This window comes from Dermochelys coriacea, chromosome 5 (genome assembly GCF_009764565.3).
Source record: "Dermochelys coriacea isolate rDerCor1 chromosome 5, rDerCor1.pri.v4, whole genome shotgun sequence".
NCBI lineage: Eukaryota > Metazoa > Chordata > Testudines > Dermochelyidae > Dermochelys > Dermochelys coriacea.
This window is the reverse complement of record NC_050072.1, coordinates 56447835-56467824: the sequence shown is the minus strand read 5'-3', so window position 1 is coordinate 56467824 and position 19990 is coordinate 56447835.

The window sequence follows — 19990 nt, the reverse complement described above, 5'->3', positions numbered from 1 at the left end:
CCTATATGGTGGGGATGGGGAAAGATAGTTGGCATAGAGCCAGCTCTATGCTGTCTAGAAGTTCCTCCCTGCTAATGTAGTGCTTGTTGTCCAGTTAGGGATATCTTGTAGCTTTTTTGTACTGCCACAGTGGCACAAAGAGGTGAGATGGGGTATATGAACCCTACACTAACACAGAAGGGATTAAGGAGCTGTTTTGGGCTGGAGTGCCTCTGCCCTGCCTCACCTGAGAGCCATGCCAGTCCTGGAGGAGTTAAAAAGAGGAACTCCATTCAGATGGGGAAACTCCGGGAAGAGAGCAGCCTGTTGAGCTTCTCCAGCCTGGGAGGGAAGACTGACAGCCTGCAGAACTGCAGGCCCTCTTAGAAGGAGGGTGCAGAACCCCTGAGTTGATGGGGAAAAAGAACTCAGTTTTGCACTGGAACCAAGCAAACTCTGAAGTGGACATTGATACTCCAAGGGCCCATGTCCCGGAAGGAGCTGCTTACCAGTTTCTCTTTACTTTTTTCCTGTTTAACCCTTTTTGCTGACAATGGACTATTTGGTGGCATCACTGCGGACACAATAATGGGATGACATAGTCGAGGCATCCTGGCTGGAAGGGGAGCACCAGTCCTCTAGAAAGATGCCCCACAGCACATGCTGTAGAGTAATTGGGCCTCATACATGCACCATGTAGCCTAAAAGAGGCACCCTACCACAAACAGATTTGTGACAAGGGGTCATAATAGGGACAAAAAGTTGGCCAAGTGAGTGAAGAATTCTGATATGGTAGTGTTACAGGGTACACTCACTGCTAGGGCGTCTCCTCCCGGCTCCTCTGAGAATTAGCTCTTTCCAGGTCTGACGCCCCCTTCTGTCACTCATTTGCATGCCCTGCAGCCTCTCTCTCAAATCGGCAACTCAGGGTGATCTCCCTTTGTAGCCTGACCATCCTGCCAGATCATTGTGTGTTTCCCCTCTTCTGGGGTATCAAAGCTCACTGGATGAAGTGTTCCAGGCAGTATTCAAATCCACTGCCCTAATGGAGCCACTTCCTCAGTGGCTGGTAGAAAAACCCAGGTCTACCTTCTACTCCATGTTCCAGCTCAGGGACCCTCTAATCAGCAGCCATGGTCTGCATCATCTTAAATCTTGCTACCATTTTCCTGAGCCTTTTCCTTTTCTCAGGCTTCCACTCCACCATCCCTTTGAGTAAACCCTTCCTGCGGAGCCAGGATACCTAGGGCTTCTACTCTCCCCCTGAGTTTCCTCCTTATTTCCCTCTCTAATGTCCAGAGAGTGGCTGCAGGTTCTCACACTGCAGCTTGCGCTTTCACATTGTTTTATGGGACAACAGCCTCAGTATGTGAGTATACCACACATTTTTCATAAGCAAAAAAAAAAATCTGTATCCTCTCACCTAGTCCTATATCCTTTAAAAAAAAAGCAAAGTAATGCTTTTTTAAATGCTACCCCACTTTCCCGGTATTCTCGCCGATCCTTTCGGACTGTTCTTTCACCTTGAGGCATCTCAGTTCTTCATAAAGAGTCTTTCTTTCTGTGTAATTCTCCCTGCATTGCCACAGCAGATGCTCAACTGTTTCTTGAGCTTTGCGTGTGCCACACCACCCATCTGTTAGCTGGTGGGGCCATCCCTCCATGAGTGAGGCCACGTCTCCTCGCAGTTTGAGTCTGCTAGAGCCTTCTCCAAGCAAAGAGAAAAGCGGGGAATTAGCAATTCTCAGTGGGCCCCGGCCTTCAAGTGGGGCAGGCAGTGAACAATCTAGGCTCTGGTCTGCAACCTGGCAGAGTGGTAGTAGTTTGCTTAGCCAGCTGTTAAGCAGGGTGAGGCATCAAACAGTCAAGGCTTTGGCCTGCAGTCAGGCAGAGCTGTAGCACCAGTCCAGTCTCTGGAGCTCAGGTAGGGGTGAGCACCAAACCCAGCCTGTGGGGCTCAGCTAGGGGTGACTGAGGAGCACAGGCTCCTGGCCTATGGAGGGGGTGTACTGCTCAACTCCACTGCATCCCAGCCCAGGGCCCTAATAGTGGTGGAGTGGTCTGCCACTGGGTCAGCAGGCATCTGCCTGCAACATGCTGACCTTGTTTCAGGCCCACTGTCAACCAGACTGCTACCCGTTTTTCCTGGGCTGATTCCTACACTCCCCCTCGGGTGTGCCTGTGTCTAGGGGTCATCTTCAGACTTCCTGGGATACACCAAAGGTAGTGGTAGCTGATACTTAGCGTCGGGAGCGTCAGGGCTCTCTGGAAGCTTAGTCTGGTTCCTGGGACTGCAGCAGTTCTTCTTGGAGTCCAAGACTTCCACTCCAGCAGTGGGGAAGCAGCACCTGTCTCCTTTGGCAACTCTCCCCCAACTGAAATGCTGGGACGTTCTTTTGTACTTCCACTTCCTATCCTACCCCCCTGCTTCCAAAAAGTGTGGGGCTGGTCCTCCTGTTTCTGCCCACAAGGCAGCTTGCAGCGTTCCCGCCATGTCCACATCTGAGGGAGGCCATGCCTCTTCACTACACCATCTTTGTGATTGATTAGGAAATATAAAGTTACTGTTTAGGTCACAGTGACCTGTTAGCACTCTAAATGTAGTTACTGCACTTCTATCATATCTATTGAGTATACCACTATCCTCAAGCTAAGGACACATTTCATAGAACCTTCATCCTTTTTTCTTTTCCATCCATAGTTCTTGCCATTCCTTCTTAAGTTCTCTTTTAACTAACATTTTAAAGTCCTGTTTACTTAGAGGGATCTTTCTATCAAACTCATTTTTAAAAGGCATTTTTCTCTGCTTGATGTAAAATTTCATCGCCCGGTATCCTGTCATGCACCGTATCCACACTATTACCATAGTATAATTAAGCATGCATATCTCCATAGTTAAGATATTTTATTGATTACGTCACTCCTGCTTTCTGAGGCACCCTTTTTAAATCACTATTATACCTGATAAAGAGTCAGAAAGTATAACAATCATAGTTGGGTGTACATACCTTATCCAGCTTAGTGCCAGTAGTATGCCCATTAATTTGGCCATCATAATGGTCACAAAATTGGGTAGTCTTATATATCTTTTAATTACACATTCAGGGATACAAAAGGCCATTCCCATTCTAACTCTGTCGTCATCTCTAGAGCTGTCAGTATAGATTTGGCAATGCTGACTCCAGTTTCCATATATAAACAGATATTAATCATATATGATGGTCCTGCTCTTCCCTTTATTATATAGTTCTAAATCCACAACTGGCGAGATAAGCATTCAGCTATAGTTTGATTTCCCACAACTAAAAATTTTCATTTCTTCCAGGCCTTCCTTTTCACCCAAGTCTTTTAGCCACATTTTGACCTTGTTGGCGTGCCAGAGTTTGTAGCACCTAGTTACCTATTGTCTACTTCAGAGGTTCTCAAACTGTGGTCCACGGACCACCAGTGTTCCACGAGCTCCATTCAGGCGGTCTGTGAATAGTTCCATCTAATGTGAGTGCCTGGATGGCCACACATGAGAAAATGAAGGACCACCCACCAGGCCCCCTCAGAGGTCCAGAGAAGCCTGGCCCCTTCCAGCTTTTGAGGCCCCTAGCCATAATAAAAATAAAAAACACCACATGAAAAAATAAGGCACCAAAAAGAGACAATTTGAATAGTTTATTTAACAATGCTTTTCTAGCCTTTCTGTGCTAATACATTAATTTGAGGGGAAAAAGAAATCTAGCTTTCGTGCAATGTCACAGTTGATATTAAGTGTGGCAAGCCCATTCAAACACTCGTGTCCCATAGTTGAACAGTGATAGTTCTTTACCTGCTTCAACATGTTGAAGGTGCATTCACCTGAAGCCACTAATGCAGGCAAACTGACAAAAATATGCAATGCAATTGTGATATTAGGAAACATCCCAGAGAATCCAAGTTTGAGTATTTCTTGAAGCAATTCTTTTGGCTTGCAATCAAATTTAAAGTTTGTGGAATATATTTGTTTGAGGAAGATGACCTCGTCACTGAGATCTTCTGAAATTTCTTTGTTGTACTGTTACTGAAATTGTTCGGCTGCAGAAAGCAGATCTTCATTACTCAGTCTTTTGAGCTGCCAAAGAAACCCAAAAAGGGTACAAATTAGTCAGTGACTCAGAATCGATATGCAAGATCTGATTGAATAGAGTCAATGACAAGGAAAACATTGACCCTATAATGCTGCTTGGCATCAGATTCAGTAGATAAGTTACGATTGGTGTAGAACTCAGATGAAATGCCAATATTCTACGCTACTAATTTGGACTCAATCAGGATCGCATCCCATTGTTCACAAGTCTGTTTAATGTCATTGATAAGACTTTCAATGTTATCCCTCTCAATATCAAGTATAGCATTTCATGCTTCAATTACCAGATTAGTTTGGTGGATCATTGTAAGTAGCTTCATCCACAAAGATAAGATCTGAATGCATTCAAATTTGGACATATGCTTCTGAATAGACTGAAGTTCAATTTGAGCCTGTGCAGTGAGATTGAAAAATTTAAGCTCATTTAAAGACTCACTGAATTCAAATGCTGCATAACTGGTTAAACACCATCAATCTGTGCAGACCATCTAGTTTTGGACATCCCATCTAGTTTTGGACATTTGCTGAACAGTTCCAAAGTAATTGCCTCCTTGCATGATTCAGCACAGTCAACACCTACATGGTTTAGTGTGTGGTTTCCACAGCTGGTGTAAATACAGTTTGAATTATGCTCAAACAGAACTGCGTGTACACCTTTGTACTTCCCAGCCATATTAGATCCATTGTCATAGGCTTGACCAATGCAGACATGAAAATCTAACTTAAAACCTTCTAGAATTGCTAGTACTTGAGCAGCAATTTCATTTCTTCAATTGAAAATTTTGAGCTGTCTACAATTTTAACATATTGAATAACCATAGTAGTCTGTTCCTTGTGAGAACAATGATTGAAAAATACTTGGCATTTTGAATCTCATCAAGAATTGTTGTTTGTACGAATGACCCACATAGCTCAATAAACTCGTTTTGTATGCATGTGAAGAGATAAGCATGCACTTTTGATGCTCTTGCAATCAAACATGTTTAACATGCTCTGATAAAAGCAGGTCATATTTTCTGAGGAGCTCAACTATGCCTAGAAAGTTTCCATTTGCACAATCTCCAATATGTTGACTGGAACCAAAGAAAGCCAATTCCCGCTCAGAAAGAAAAAGGAGGACATTCAGGATGAGCTCAAGAAGTTTTTTTTTTCCAGTTATTAGTTTCTGTAGAGAGAGTTCAGTCAAGAGTAAATTCTCAACTGAACTTTCAGCTGATACTGCCCTACTGGCTGATTTCCATGCAACTTAGTTTTCTTTGTGACGTTGAACTCTCATGTGATGGTATTCAGTCTTTCAACTTCCTCCAACCTCTGTTGATGCTCCATCCTGATTGATCAGAGAGAATTGATGCATTTACAACACTTTTGTTTGAAATGAAGCAGGGTGCACAGTACAGAGATTCGCAAAAAGAAAAGGAGTACTTTTGGCACCTTAGAGACTAACAAATTTATTAGAGCATAAGCTTTCGTGAGCTACAGCTCACTTCATTGGATGCATTTGGTGGAAAATACAGAGGGGAGATTGATATACACACAGAGAACATGAAACAATGGGTTTATCATACACACTGTAAGAAGAGTGATCACTTATAAGCCATCACCAGCAGCAGGGGGGAGAAAGGAGGAAAACCCTTCATGGTGACAAGCAAGGTAAGCTATTTCCAGCAGTTAACAAGAATATCTGAGGAACAGTGGGGGGTGGGGTGGGGTGGGGGGAGAAATAACATGGGGAAATAGTTTTACTTTGTGTAATGACTCATCCATTCCCAGTCTCTATTCAAGCCTAAGTTAATTGTATCCAGTTTGCAAATTAATTCCAATTCACCAGTCGCTCGTTGGAGTCTGTTTTTGAAGCTTTTTTGTTGAAGAATTGCCACTTTCAGGTCTGTAATCGAGTGACCAGAGAGATTGAAGTGTTCTCCAACTGGTTTTTGAATGTTCTAATTCTTGACGTCTGTTTTGTGTCCATTTATTCTTTTACGTAGAGACTGTCCAGTTTGACCAATGTACATGGCAGAGGGGCATTGCTGGCACATGATGGCGTATATCACATTGGTAGATGCGCAGGTGAACAAGCCTCTGATAGTGTGGCTGATGTGATTAGGCCCTATGATGGTGTCCCCTGAATAGATATGCGGACACAGTTGGCAACGGGCTTTGTTGCAAGGATAGGTTCCTGGGTTAGTGGTTCTGTTGGGTGGTGTGGTTGCTGGTGAGTATTTGCTTCAGATTGGGGGGCTGTCTGTAAGCAAGGACTGGCCTGTCTCCCAAGATCTGTGAGAGTGATGGGTCATCCTTCAGGATAGGTTGTAGATCCTTGATGATGTGTTGGAGAGGTTTTAGTTGGGGGCTGAAGGTGATGGCTAGTGGCGTTGTGTTATTTTCTTTGTTGGGCCTGTCCTGTAGTAGGTGACTTCTGGGTACTCTTCTGGCTCTGTCAATCTGTTTCTTCACTTCAGCAGGTGGGTATTGTAGTTGTAGGAATGCATGATAGAGATCTTGTAGGTGTTTGTCTCTGTCTGAGGGGTTGGAGCAAATGCGGTTGTATCGTAGAGCTTGGCTCTAGACAATGGATCGTGTGGTATGATCTGGATGAAAGCTAGAGGCATGTAGGTAGGAATAGCGGTCAGTAGGTTTCCGATATAGGGTGGTGTTTATGTGACCATCGCGTATTAGCACCGTAGTGTCCAGGAAATGGATCTCTTGTGTGGACTGGTCCAGGCTGAGGTTGATGGTGGGATGGAAATTGTTGAAATCCTGGTGGAATTCCTCAAGGGCTTCTTTTCCATGGGTCCAGATGATGAAGATGTCATCAATGTAGCGCAAGTAGAGTAGAGGCATTAGGAGACGAGAGCTGAGGAAACGTCCTTCTAAGTCAGCCATAAAAATGTTGGCATACTGTGGGGCCATGCGGGTACAGCAATGCCCCTCTGCCATGTACATTGGTCAAATACGACAGTCTCTACGTAAAAGAATGAATGGACACAAAACAGACGTCAAGAATTATAACATTCAAAAACCAGTTGGAGAACACTTCAATCTCTCTGGTCACTCGATTACAGACCTGAAAGTGGCTATCCTTCAACAAAAAAAAGCTTCAAAAACAGACTCCAATGAGCGACTGCTTAATTGGAATTAATTTGCAAACTGGACACAGTTAATTTAGGCTTGAATAAAGACTGGGAATGGATGAGTCATTACACAAAGTAAAACTATTTCCCCATGTTATTTCTCCCTCCCCCATCCCACCCTCCACTGTTCCTCAGATATTCTTGTTAACTGCTGGAATTACCCTACCTTGCTTGTCACCATGAAAGGTTTTCCTCCTCCCCCCCCCCCCCCGCTGCTGGTGATGGCTTATCATAAGTGATCACTCTCCTTACAGTGTGTATGATAAACCCATTATTTCATGTTCTCTGTGTGTGTGTATATATCCATCTCCCCTCTGTATTTTCCACCAAATGCATACAATGAAGTAAGCTGTAGCTCACGAAAGCTTATGCTCTAATAAATTTGTTAGTCTCTAAGGTGCCACAAGTACTCCTTTTCTTTTTGCGAATACAGACTAACAGGGCTGCTACTCTGAAATCTGTCAGTACAGAGATTGTTTTTCCGTATTCCAACATAACCAGTCTCTTGTGCAGGTCTCAGCCTTTGGAAGAGTTTGTCAGCAGACGAGTAGGAAAGCATGATCATCAGCATCTCATGGAATGTTACTTGGAATTTCAAAACAACAAATTTTAAGAAAAGCTTGCATTTGGGCAGCATTGCTCATGTCAGTTACAGTCATACCTGTAGTTCTCATGAATTGCTCTTGCTGCATAAGAAGTACATCTTCCTGTTGCTGTTGAGTTTCTTGATTGTACACAGGATCTTCTGTGGCATCTGTTACTGTTGGCACATCTTTCTTCTGTCCTAATGTTCAGGTACCAGCACTGAAATATCACCTGTTGCAGTTGTGGAGTTTTCATTTTCTGTAGCATTGTTTGTTGGGTAAAGTCTGTTTTCCATTTGTAGCTATTTTATACAGCAAGCCTTCTCTCCATTGCATGTCACACACCTTTTCAATGTACAAAAACACAGCTATCAAAAACTGTTCCTCATGATTTTTTGTATTATTTTCCCCCTCATCTTGCAATATGATCAACTGCATCTTCCATTCCTGAAACCACTTTGTATACTGTTTAGGATTTCATTTCCCTCCCTCTAAGTATGCTATTAATATCTAATTTATCATTCTTTTATAATTTTGCACACGCACAATATGAGGGCAATAGGTCTATGTTCAGCAGGTCTTGTGCATAATTTGCCAGGTTTTCCTATTGATATAAACACTGTTTGCTTCCATTCTGCCAGCAGTATTCCTTTTCCCCATATTTTATTATGTAATTTTAGTAAAATTACAACTCCCTTCTAGTAGGTGCTTAAACATCACATGATATATGCAATCTTTACCTGGGGCTGTATTTTTATTTTGTCTATAGTTTTGAGTTCCTATATGCTGAATTTTTCATTCAGTACATTATCTTTATATTCTACAAAGCCTTTTAAGAGCTCAGTTTTCTTGAAAAAACATTGTTTGTTCAAAATCTTTGATTTGTATTGCTACTAACTTCTTGGAACTGTTTTGCTAATATGTCTGCTTTTTGTAAGTTAGCACTTTCAACTTTATCATTTACAATGAGACCAGGTATAAATTATGTATCCCATTCCTTCTTTTAAATTGTTTATACATCTCTGAAACCTTGGAATCTTTGTTCATTGTCCCACAATACCTTCTCCAACTCTCTTTTTTACCTTTTTAATAAATCTTTGTGCCACTGCTTTATACCTTTTATAGGTCATTAAGTCCTTGCTCTTCACTGTACTTTTTGCTTGTTTGTAGTCCTTTTTTAAAAAAATTTGCTGCTTTACAATCTTTATTCCACCAGGGAACTGGATGTCTGAGTTTGTGGCAGTTATATGTCTTACATATGGCTAGGTTTGCTTCTGGTATAACTCCCTTTATTACATTATGACATTTTTTCTAGGTCATCACTTATACAATTGGTACTTAGATACTTCTCACATTTAGTCTTAAAGAGACACCCAATTTGCTTTTCTAAGGTCTAGGTAGGATTTCCTTCAACGTTTTCAATATTACCTCGGCCTTAATATGTAATTAGCATAGGGAAGTGATCATGTCCTCTTCCATCTTCTTTATAGATTTCCCAGCTGCATTTGCTTGATATATTGCATGTTGCAATTCCCAGATCCAAATATGAAAAGGTTCCATCTGCCAAATCAAACCTAGTTGGTGCTACAGTATTGAGCAATACGGCCTGTGCATGTCAATGAACTGTTCTAGGCATTTGCAATTATAATCAGTTTTCCTGATTCCCCATAATTCATTATGGCTATTAAGGTCTTCACAAATATACACACCTTTGATACTGTTAACCAACTCTTCCAATTCTAGATAGTTTTTTTTACATGAGTTGTAAACATAATAGATTCTTATAAAGGTACTATTATTCTGCAGAGGAACCTCAAAATCATTGTACTTAAAGCTTAAGTTCTGTACCTCTATGTCAATGTAACTAAAAAATTCCTCTAGAAATATATAGATGCTCCTCTTGTTATTTCTTGGGCATGTCAGATTACATCATATCCTGGAAGTCTAAACCCAAGTTTTTCCTCACTAACCATGTTTCTTGTGTACATATCATGTCAGGTTTGTTATCCATTTCAAAACCAGGTTTCCTTTAATTCCTGACTATGTGTTAAACTGTTTGTTTCAGCAAAAAATATTAGAACCATGTTTTTTAAACTACATTACCACCTTCATTTAAAATTGCATGAATGTGGACAAGAGAGATTGCCTATATGGAAATATTTTTCTACCACTTGTTATAATTTTTATTCTTTCAGTCTTCTTCCCTATCTGTAAAGTGCAATCAATCACTTCTGTCATAAATGCTATACATTTCTCTTTGTGTTAAAGCAGTATACCTTCCTATTATCTTTCTTACTCTGAACTGCATATTGTAGTAACAGCAGCACTTTTCCCTAAATGTCATTTTCCTCCTTCTCCACATTCCACAGTGAATATCTTTTAGTGTGTCTGCATAGGATATTTTATGGATAGTTTTAATTTTCTGTATCTGTATAACTCATTCTGCTGCCATATACTCTTTGTATGCTGCACTGCACTAATCCCCACAAGTGCTGCCTTTTAGTTCTATTCCCTACATCTAGTTCTCATATGAGTGTTCACCTCCATATTTACTACACCTGGTTTTCCCCTTACAGATAGCCACCACATGCCCAAATCTTTGCCATGAGGTCTCAAAGGGACTGGGAAATATGGTTTAACCCAGAAGAGTTGATATCCTGTATTAATCGTATTGGTTACTGTAATGGGAGGTGTACTCACTCCTCATGAGGGCCCCCTTGCTGAGTACATGTGCCTGCACTTTATCACTACACTTTCTCTTTGGCCGAGTCACACACAGTCTGTATGTGAGATATATCCTGGAAGGGGTTTAATGTAAGTCTAACAGGAGGCCCATCTCAGCACCCTCTTCGAGGTCCCTTTATCTGCAGGCATATCCCTAGGCTCGCTCCTCCATCAGTCCAGCAAGGCTTATCACAGTACCCTGATCTGAATTGTGTCTCAGCCCCTTCTGAGCTCCCTCAAATTTTCCCTGCTCTTCAAGCAGTCCTGGCCATGGTGTGGGGCCACATCACTCAGGGCTTCCCCCCCCCCACAAGAGACTCTTCACTTCTCTGGGCCTTTCTGACCCCAGCTCTCAAAGAGTTCAGTTCTCCCTTTGGGGTGCATCAAAGTCCAGGCCACTTTCCCAGTGGCTGGTAGGGGAGACCCAGGCCCATCCTCTACTCCAGGTCCCAGCCCAGGAACCTTATAGATAGCAGCTGTCTTCAACATTCTTTTAAATAAACTGTCTCATTGCTACAGTTCTCTGGGCCACTTTCCCTGTGGTCCAGTGCATTCTTCATTCTTACCTCAGGGCCTTGTCCTGGTTGAGTCCCAGCAGTCAGCCTGGAGTTCCTTTGAGTTCCTTCAGCCTCTGCCAGCACTACTCTGTCTAAGGTCCTGTAGTTCCTTCAGCCAGCCAGGCACATCCACTCTCCTCCAGCTCTAGCAAGGAACTGAACTCAGTCTGGCCCTTCTGCTCCTCTTATAATAGCCCATTGGGCCCTGATTGGCTGCTCCCTGCAGCTCCTTTCTGATTGGCTGTGTCCCATACAGCCATTCTAGGCAGCTTGGAACTTCTTCACTTCACTTCCCTTTTCTGTGGTGGGGTGTGGCAGGGCCATGAGGCCTCCAGGAGGGGGCTTCAGGGCCTGGTCCACCCCATCACAGGTACTGTTGTACCTTTAAATGTTACTTGAACTGCTGTGGATAGTTAGTATTCTCACCATCTCCTGCTAATCAGTTGCTTAAGAAAAAGTACTTGCTCATCACACATATCCCTTTTAATTTCATCCTCAGCCATGCCTTGTGGAACCCCATACACAATCCTTCTTGTTTTTGTCATAAATTTATGTCACTGGAAAATTGCTTTTATTTTCCCTAAAACTATAGTTTTAAGACATTTCTCTCTGCCTGTTTCTTATGTGTACATTCTATCAGTAAATCTCCACCCTGCATTCTTTTAGCTCTTAATATATTTCCAATACTGCACCTAATCCATTCCACTCTTTACTAGGGATTAACCATCTCCTAGGTCTACATCTTCAGTCACTGATTTGATAATTATAAGATGGCAATCCTTTTCCTTACTCTTTTTTTCCCATTCCTGTCTGTTCCCTCTTCTTCAGATATTTCTGTTCTTTTTTTCTTCCTCCTAATCTGAAGCCATTCCTCATCCCTTGCTTCTTCTCCCTCATTTTCCAATGTAGCTTCCAGTCTTTCCCTCTCAGCCTGTATTTCCAGCTCTGTTCAGCCAGCCAGCACAAGTTTCTCCTGAGTTCCAAGCCCCAGTTTCAGCCTCTCCCAGCCTACAAAGCTAGCCTTCAGCCTGGGCACCAGTTGCCCCAGGCCCAGACAGCAGCCGAGCCCCTGCCTCCCCAAGCAAGCCCTTTTCTTTTCATGGCACAGCAGCCTCAGCATGTGGGGCTATAACTGTCACCTACTGCAGTTTTCACACAAGCAAAAATATATTTCTGCTCATCCACTCCTGTAACCTTAAAAAAAATCAAAGTAATGTTTTTTTAATGCTATCCCACTTGATATTCTCACCAATCCTTTCAGACTAAATTCTTTCACCTTAAGGCATCTCAGTTCTTCATAAAGATTTTTTCTTTCTGTGTAATTCTCCCTGCATTGCCACAGCAGATAATCAACTGTTTCTTGGACTTCGTACTTGTTTAGTAATTACCATTCAGGTCACAGTGACCTGCTAGCATCTTAAACATAGTTCACTTATTTTATCATAACTATAAGTATACCATTATCCTCAAGTTTAGGACATATTTCATAGAACCTTTGTTCTTTTTCCCTTTGGTCCATAGTTCTTGCCATTCTTTCTTAAGTTTCTGTTAGCCAAACTTTTGAAGTCCTGTTTACTCAGAGGAATCTTTATATCAACCTCCTCATTTATAAGACATTTTTGTTGTGTTAGCTGCCATTTCATTGCCCAGTATCCTGACATGTGCAAGAATCCACATTATTACAATAATATATAACTCATTGTACTATCTCAGTAGTTAACAACAATATAGTATTTCATTGAGGCAGTTGTTCCTGCTTTCCAAGGGTCTCTTTCTAATCACCATTGTACTTGACAAAGATTCAGATAGGATAGCAATCATAGTTGGGCATACATCTCTTATCCAGTGTGGCAAAATACTTTGTTTGCCTCAGTTAGTCCTTTTTAGCCTTGGAGACTCAGGTTTGGGGCAAGGCAAATCCTTATAAGTGGCAGAGGGTCCTGCAACTCCTCTCCTCAATCAGTCCCTTGTGCTTGTTTTTCTTTCCTTCTGGGGAATGCAGCCTCCCTGCTGGGAAGGTCTGGTATCTTACTGCAAACAGCCTACTGGCAACTTCCCTGCTCCTCTCACTCTCCCCCTCCTACCACCCAAGGGAGGGTTTAAAAAGGTCCCAAGTAGTTGGAGTCAGCTGAACCTAATTGATTCCCTAGCAACCCCTTTTCCAGCTGAACCTTATTGCCCATGGTTCTCTCTCCTCAGTGAATAGGGAGTGGCCTTTTAATCCCCTGGGACTAATTACTACCCCCCTTTTGTAGCTGTTTATCCTGGGTTTACCACACCAGGTTAGTGCTAACATTATACCCATCAATACATATAATAGCCACAAAATTGGATAGGCCCTTTTCTGCCGCCAGCTTCTTAGATTTATACCAGCCCGCCTGTCCCTTCTCATCTGGGCTCCATCATCAATCAGGGGGTTGTGTATGCCACCTTAATTCCCTTCAGGTGTAACCTATTGCTTAATTATCTCCTTCCCAGCTTTCTTAACCATGTCCAGGCTAGAGTGGGGGTGATCACCTCCTCACAGGTAGCAATTTGCATTCACTTTTGCAGTTCACACCCACAACTGGTCCATAGAACAGTCTGGCTGCTCTGGAGTGAGCAGCCTGCATCATCCTATAACATAGTGCACACTGCACAATAGCTCCATACCCTGCACAGTCCCTCCCTGCATTCCCTTGGGGATAGTGCATTTTCATATCTCTGTCTACTTTGGTCAGTGGCTACAGACCACAATTTGGCCCATAGTGTCTTTTAACTAATAAGTTCATAGACCTCTCTGTATAAATTCTGCCTCACAGCACACCTGTGAGGTGGAAAAACGATCTATAGAGATCATTTCACCAACTGCTGAAATAGGATATAGCGAAGTTATTCAACAGTTTAGAAAAGAAAATGAAGAAAACTGTATCAAAATGAAGATGCACAGGAAACATAAGTAGGCAAACAGTAATGATCAGAGTTGGAATTTGGCCAGGACACCAACTTTAATACTTCAGCAAAAGATGCCATGAGATCAAAAGGTTGAGTTGTTTGTTTTAGTGGAAAATGGCATATAAGAACCTAAGAACGGCCATACTGGGTCAGATCAAAGGTCCATCTAGCCCAGTATCCTGTCTTCTGACAGTGACAGCTTTTGGCAAACAGAGGCTAGTGACACCATCCCTACCCATCCCATTGGTGGACCTATCCTCCATGAATTTATCTAGTTCTTTTTGAACCCTGTTATAGTCTTGGCCTTTACAACATCCTCTGGCAAAGAGTTCCACATGTTGACTGTGTGTTGTGTGAATAAATACTTCCTTTTGTTTGTTTTAAATCTGCTGCTTATTAATTTCATTTGGTGACCCCTAGTTCTTGTGTTATGAGAGGGAGTAAATAACACTTCCTTATTTACTTTCTCCACATCAATCATGATTTTGTAGACCTCTATCTTACCCTCCCTTAGTCATCTCTTTTCCAAGCTGAAAAGTCCCAGTCTTATTGATCTCTCCTCATAGGGAAGCCGTTCCATACCTCTAATAATTTTTGTTGCCCTTTTCTGAACCTTTTCCAATTTCAATATATCTTTTCGGAGATGGGGGGATCACATCTGCATGTAGTATTCAAGATGTGGGTGTACCATGGATTTATATAGAGGCAATATGATATTTTATGTCTTATTATTTATCCTTTTCTTAATGATGCCCAACTTTTTGATCAATTTGCAAATAGCTAGAAGATAATACAGTGATAAATAACAATCATCATGGATTTGTCAAGAACAAATCATGTCAAACCAATCTAATAGCTTTCTTTGACTGGGTAACAAGCCTGATGATTCATAGATTCATAGAGTCATAGATACTAAGGTCAGAAGGGACCATTCTGATCATCTAGTCCGACCTCCTGCACAGTGCAGGCCACAGAATCTCACCCACCCACTCCTATGAAAAACCTCACCCATGTCTGAGCTATTGAAGTCCTCAAATCATGGTTTAAAGACTTCAAGGAGCAGAGAAGCCTCCCTCAAGTCAACCATGCCCCATGCTACAGAGGAAGGCGAAAAACCTCCAGGGCCTCTCCAATCTGCCCTGGAGGAAAATTCCTTCCCGACCCCAAATATGGCGATCAGCTAAACCCTGAGCATATGGGCAAGATTCACCAGCCAGATACTACAGAAAATTCTTTCCTGGGTAACTCAGATCCCATCCATCTAATATCCCATCTCAGGGGATTTGGCCTATTTACCCTGAATATTTAAAGATCAATTACTTACCAAAATCCCATTATCCCATCATACCATCTCCTCCATAAACTTATCAAGTAGAATCTTAAAACCAGATAGATCTTTTGCCCCCACTACTTCCCTTGGAAGGCTATTCCAAAACTTCACTCCTCTGATGGTTAAAGACCTTCATCTGATTTCAAGTCTAAACTTCCTGGTGGCCAGTTTATACCCATTTGTTCTTGTGTCCACATTGGTGCTGAGCTGAAATAATTCCTCTCCCTCTCCTGTATTTATCCCTCTGATATATTTATAGAGAGCAATCATATCTCCCCTCAACCTTCTTTTAGTTAGGCTAAACAAGCCAAGCTCCTTAAGTCTCCTTTCATAAGACAAGTTTTCCATTCCTCAGAACATCCTAGTAGCCCTTCTCTGTACCTGCTCCAGCTTGAATTCATCCTTTTTAAACATGGGAGACCAGAACTGCACACAGTATTCTAGGTGAGGTCTCACCAGTGCCTTGTATAACGGTACTAAAACCTCCTTATCCCTACTGGAAATGCCTCTCCTGATGCATCCCAAAACCGCATTAGCTTTTTTCACAGCCATATCACATTGGCAGCTCATAGTCATCCTATGATCAACTAATACTCCAAGGTCCTTCTCCTCTTCCATTACTTCTAATTGATGCGTCCCCAATTTATAACTAAAATTCTTGGTATTAATCCCTAAATGCATAACCTTACACTTCTCACTATTAAATTTCATCCTATTACTATTACTCTAGTTTACAAGGTCATCCAGATCCTCCTATATAATATCCCGATCCTTCTCTGAATTGGCAATACCTCCCAGCTTTGTATCATCTGCAAACTTTATTAGCACGCTCCCACTTTTTGTGCCAAGGTCAGTAATAAAAAGATTAAATAAGATTGGTCCCAAAACCGATCCCTGAGGAACTCCACTGGTAACCTCCCTCCAACCTGACAGTTCGCCTTTCAGTAGGACCCGTTGCAGTCTCCCCTTTAACCAATTCCTTATCCACCTTCTGATGTTCATATTGATCCCCATCTTCTCCAATTTAACTAATAATTCCCCATGTGGCACGGTATCAAATGCCTTACTGAAATCTAGGTAAATTAGATCCACTGCATTTCCTTTATCTAAAAAATCTGTTACCTTTTCAAAAAAGGAGATTAGGTTGGTTTGGCACGATCTACCTTTTGTAAAACCATGTTGTATTTTGTCCCATCTACCATTGACTTCAATGTCCTTAACTAATTTCTCCTTCAACATTTTTTCCAGGACCTTGCATACTACAGATGTCAAACTAACTGGCCTGTAGTTATCCGGATCACTTTTTTTTCCTTTCTTAAAAATAGGAACTATATTAGCAATTCTCCAATCATTCGGTACTACTCCTGAGTTTACAGATTCATTAAAAATTCTTGCTAATGGGCTTGCAATTTCAGGTGCCAATTCCTTTAATATTCTTGGATGAAGATTATCTGGGCCCTCCGATTTAGTCCCATTAAGCTGTTTCAGTTTTGCTTCTACCTCAGATATGGTAATATCTACCTCTGTATCCTCATTCCCATTTGTCATGCTACCATTATCCCTAAGATCCTCTTTAGCCTTATTAAAGACTGAGGCAAAGTATTTGTTTAGATATTGGGCCATGCCTAGATTATCTTTAACCTCCACTCCATCCTCAGTGTTAAGCGGCCCCACTTCTTCTTTCTTAGTTTTCTTCTTATTTATATGGCTATAGAACCTTTTACTATTGGTTTTAATTCCCTTTGCAAGGTCCAACTCTACTCGACTTTTAGCCCATCTCACTTTATCCCTACATGTTCTGACCTCAATTAGGTAGCTTTCCTTGTTGATCCCTCCCATCTTCCACTCCCTGTATGCTTTCTGCTTCTTCTTAATCACCTCTCTAAGATGCTTGCTCATCCAGCTTGGTCTACAACTCCTTCCTATGAATTTTTTCCCCTTTCTTGGGATACAGGCTTCTGATAGCTTCTGCAGCTTTGAAGTAAAAGTTAAGTAATTAAAGTTAAATGTTAAAGTAATCCCAGGCCTCCTCTACCTTTAGATCCATAAATTCTTCAGTCCAATCCACTTCCCTAACTAACTTCCTTAATTTTTGAAAGTCAGCCCTTTTGAAATCAAAAACTTTAGTTGCAGATTTATTTTTGTTAATCCTTCCATTTAGTTTGAACTGAATTAGCTCATGATCACTTGAGCCAAGATTGTCCCCTACAACCATTTCTTCTATGAGGTCCTCACTACTCACCAAAATTAAATCTAAAATGGCATCCCCTCTAGTCGGTTCAGCAACTACTTGATGAAGGAATCCATCAGCTATCGCATCTAGGAAAATCTGAGCCCTATTATTATTACTAGCACTGGTCCTCCAGTCTATATCTGGGAAGTTAAAGTCTCCCATGATCACGCAGTTTCCGTTAGTATTTACTTTATTAAAGACATTAAAAAGGGCTCTATCCATATCCAAATTAGATCCCGGAGGTCTATAGCACACCCCAAGCACTATCGTAGGAGAGGCTTTACTAGTTTTCTTCCCCAATGTAATTTTTGCTCACACGGACTCTGTCTTATCCATTGCATCGCTTCTTATTTCTTTACATTCTACCTCATCATTGATATACAATGCTACTGCACCACCTTTACCTTTATTTCTGTCTTTCCTAAACAGCACATACCCTTCAATACCTGTAGTCCAGTCATGACTACTATTCCACCATGTTTCTGTTATCCCTATAATATCTGGTTTCACTTCCTGCACCAGTAGCTCTAGTTCCTCCATATTGTTACCTAGGCTCCTTGCATTGGTGTACAAACATCTTAATTTTTGCTGTTTGGCCTCGCTCACATTTTGTACCCTATTAGGCACAGTCATTCTACAGCCAGTATAACCTATTAGACTAGTATTCACACCGCCCTCGCTCCTTATATACATTCTCCTACCCACAGCTGTATCCTTTCTTACTTCGTCTTCTTCCCTCTCAATGCTAAAATCTGGCATAGAGATTTCCTGGACATCTCCCATCCATCTCCCCCTAATTCCTAGTTTAAAGCTCTCTTTATCAGTTGTGCCAGCCTCAATCCTAGAAGTCTATTTCCTTCCCTACTCAGATGAAGTCCATCCCGAGAGAACTGTCCTCTGTCCGTGAATGCCTCCCAGTGGCCATACATCCCAAAGCCCTCCTTATAGCACCACTGCCTAAGCCATCTGTTGACAGTCATAATCTTGTCACACCTTTGTTGCCCTTCTCTAGGAACAGGAAGGATCCCGCTAAAGATCACCTGAGCCTCAATTTCCTTAAGCATCTTCCCCAGCCTAGCATAGTCTCCCTTAATACTTTCCAGTGAGAATCTAGCCGTATCATTTGTTCCCACATATAGGATAATTAGGGGATTCTTTCCCGCTCCCTTTAGGATCCTTTTCAACCTCAGGTCTACATCCCGTATCCTAGCACCCGGAAGACAGCACACCCTTCTATTCTCTGGATCAGCTCTAGTTACAGGCCTGTCTATTCTTCTCAATAAAGAGTCCCCGATCACATAGACCTGCCTTTTCCTGGTGACTGTGCTATTCTCGAGTCTCTCCCCTGTTCCCTCTGGCTGCAAGTTCTTTCCATTCCTATTTTCCCTTATAATGTCTTCAACCCATCCTGTATCCTCCTGGGGCTCATATTTGGTCTAGTCTCCCTTGACTCTTCCGCTTTTCCTATAGGACTAGCCTCTCTTCTCTTCTTCCTTACCCTTCCACCTTCAACAAGTACCTGCTGAGCCCCTTCTTCATTTTCCAACTCTGCAAACCTGTTCCTAAGCTCTATTTCTCCTTCACTAGCCCGTCTTTTCCTCTGCCTGGTTCTTTGAGTCACATGTTCCCACTGACCACTTTCCTCACCCAGTCTCCCCTCAAAATTCCCCAGCCCTGCTTCCATCTGTGAGTCTGAGCTTTTCCCTTCAGATACCTCATGTCTTTGCTCCATCATCTGCTCAAACCCCTTCCTAAACTCAACCAGACTTTCCACCTGCATCTCCAAACCTCGGATCTTTTCCTCCATCAGCTCTATCAGACGATGGATGGGGGGAAGTGGTAGATGTGTTATATATTGATTTTAGTAAGGCTTTTGATACTGTCTAACATGTCCTTGTCATAAACAAAGTAGAGAAATACAACACAGATGGAGAGTCTATAAGATGGGTGCATAACTGGTTGGAAAAAACATTCCCAGAGAGTAGTTATCAGTGGTTCACAATCAAGCTGGAAGGGCATATCAAATGGGGTCCCACAGGGATCAGTTCTGAGTCTAGTTCTGTTCAACATCTCCATCAATGATTTAGATAATGGCATAGAGAGTACACTTGTAAAATTTGCGAACGATACCAAGCTGGGAAGGATTGCAAGTGCTGTGGAAGATAGGATTAAAATTCAAAATGATCAGGACAGATTGGAGAAATGGTCTGAAGTAAATAGGTTGAATTTCAATGAGGACAAATGCAAAGTACTCCGCTTAGGAAGGAATAATCAGTTGCACACAAAGAAAATGGAAATGACTGCCTAGGAAGGAGTACTGTGGAAAGGGACCTGGGATCATAGTGGATCACAAGCTAAATATGAGTGAACAGTGTAACACTGTCGCAAATAAAGCAAGCATCAT